This window comes from Penaeus monodon, chromosome 1 (genome assembly GCF_015228065.2).
Source record: "Penaeus monodon isolate SGIC_2016 chromosome 1, NSTDA_Pmon_1, whole genome shotgun sequence".
Taxonomy (NCBI): Eukaryota; Metazoa; Arthropoda; class Malacostraca; order Decapoda; family Penaeidae; genus Penaeus; species Penaeus monodon.
The window spans coordinates 16,279,662-16,282,161 of NC_051386.1; the positions used below are offsets into that span (position 1 = coordinate 16,279,662).

Consider the following 2,500-nt stretch of genomic DNA (forward strand, 5'->3'; position numbering starts at 1 on the left):
TGTCAGAGCTATTATTGTTATTATTATCATTATCATTCTTCTTCTTCTTCTTCTAATTATTATTATTATAATTATTATTACTATTATTATTATTATTATTATTATTATTATTATTATTATTATTATCATTATTATTATTATTGTTGTGTGTGTGTGTGTGTGTGTGTGTGTGTGTGTGTGTGTGTGTGTGTGTGTGTGCGTGATTATAATCATTATATATTGCCACTTTTGATTACTTCATAAAAAAAGACCCTCAGCTGTAGGAACAAAGTAGCTATGACTGAAGTTTGCATTCAAAGACCAAAGCTAAAGGTCACAGCAAAATCTAAAAGTGGATTCAGTGACAACACAGAACTGCAATGCAAAAGGAATACTGGGCAATTATGCATCACATGTTTTTTAGAGCTGGAGAGAGAGAGAGAGAGAGAGAGAGAGAGAGAGAGAGAGAGAGAGAGAGAGAGAGAGAGAGAGAGAGGAGAGAGAGAGGAGAGAGAGAGAGAGAGAGAAAGAGCGAGAGAGAGAGAGAAGGTGGGAAGGAGAGAGAGAAAAAAGGAGGGGATATGGGGAGGAGAGAGAGAGAGAGAGAGAGAGAGAGAGAGAGAGAAGGAGGGAATATGGGGAGGAGAGAGAGAGAGAGAGAGAGAGAGAGAGAGGGGGGGGGCAAACAGACAGACAGACAGACAGACAGAGGAATGGAACACCAAACATTATATTCACAGAGGTGGTAAGGGTGGTTTCTGTAATCCCTCGGACATAAGGATACGTTGTGTGCTCTTTTGCTCCAACGTGACTCCATTTCCGTCAAAACAGTTAATCCGAAGTTTCTATACCATAAATGTCATGTTGGCATTTGTGTGCAGAAATGATGATAATAATAATCATAATAATAATGATAATAATAACAATAAAGGTCGTGATGATTACAGTAATGATGATGGATGCAAAAATAATGAAAATGAAGATAATGACAACAATTAAAAAAAAAGAATAAAAATGGTCTGAATATAGAAGCGAAATAGTAAGAAATGATAATAAGAAATGATAATATAAATAACAATAACAACAACAAACAACAAAACAACAACAAAAATTCGTACAGATAAGATTTATTAAATAATCTATTTCTTATTTTTGATTTTTTAAAAAGAAACAAAGAAAAAAAAAATCCCGAAATATCTCAGGTATCAAAAATTGCTTCGATTTTAGGAGGAGGAGGAGGAGGAGGAGGCGGAGACGAGGAGGAGGAGGAGGAGGAGGAGGAAGAGGAGGAGGAGGAGGAGGAGGAGGAGGAGGGGGGGGAGGAGGAGGAGGAGAGGAGGGGGAGGCGGGGAGGAGGAGGAGGGGGGGAGGGGAGGAGGAGGGGGGGGAGGAGGAGGAGGAGGAGGAGGAGGGGAGGGGAGGGGAAGGGGGAGGAGGAGGAGACGGAGGAGGAGGAGGAGGAGGAGGAGGAGGAGGAGGAGGGAGGGGAGGAGGAGGGGAGGAGGAGGAGGAGGGGAGAGGGGAGGAGGAGGAGGGGGAGACGGAGGAGGAGGGGGAGGAGGAGGAGGGGGAGGAGAGGAGGGGGAGGAGAGGAGGAGGGGAGGAGGAGGAGGGGGAAGGAGGAGGAGGAGGGGAAAGGAGGAGGGGAGGAGGAGGAGGAGGAGGAGGGGGAGGGGGAGGGGAGGAGGAGGGGGGGGGGAGGAGGGGGAGGAGAAGGAGGAGGAGGAGGAGGAAGGGGAAGGAGGGGGAGAGGGGAGGGTTGGAGGAGGAGGAGGAGAGGGGAGGGGGGAGGAAAACGGGGAGGAGGAGGGGGAGGAGGGGGAGGAGGAGGGGGGAGGGGAGGGGGGGGGAGGGGGAGGGAGGAGGAGGAGGGGGGGAGGGGAGGGGACGGGGGGAGGAGGGGGGAGGGGGAGGAGGGGGAGGAGGAGGAAGGAGGGGAGGGGAGGAGGAGAGGAGGGGGAGGAGGAGGAGGAGGAGGGAGGAGGGGAGACGGAGGGGGAGGAGGGGGAGGGGGAGGGGGGAGGAGGGGGAGGAGGAGAGGAGGAGGAGGGGAGGAGGAGGAGGAGGGGGAGGGGAGGGGGAGGAGGAGGGGGAAAGGGGAGGGGGAGGGGAGGAGAAGGAGGGGGAAGGGGGAAAAGGAGAGGAGGGGGAGGGGAGGGGGGGAGGAAGGAGGGGAAGAGGAGGAGGAGAGGAGGGGGAGAGGAAAAGGGGGGGGGGGGAGGGGGAGGAGGAGGGAGGGGAGGGGGGGGGGAGGGGGGGGAAGGGGAGGAGGGAAAAGGGGAGGAGGAGGGGAAAAGGAGGAGGGGGAGGGGAGGGGGAGGGGAGGGGGGGGAGGAAAAGGAGAAGGGAGGGGAGGGGGGGAGGAGTAGGGGGAAAAAGGGGGAGGAGGAGGAGGGAGGAAAGGGGAGGGGGGGAGGGGGAGGGGGGAGGAGGGGAGGAGGGGGAGGAGGAGGGGGAGGAGGAAAAAGGAGAACGGAGGAGGACGAGGAGGAGGAGGGGAGAGGGGGAGGAGGAGGGAGGA

At 53.6% G+C, this 2,500-nt stretch overlaps 1 pseudogene; it reads right to left on the reverse strand.

Annotated features, from left to right (window-relative positions):
- Nucleotides 1-800: 800 nt before the first annotated feature.
- LOC119595631 overlaps nt 801-2,500 on the reverse strand; it is a 12,251-nt pseudogene continuing 10,551 nt past the window's right edge.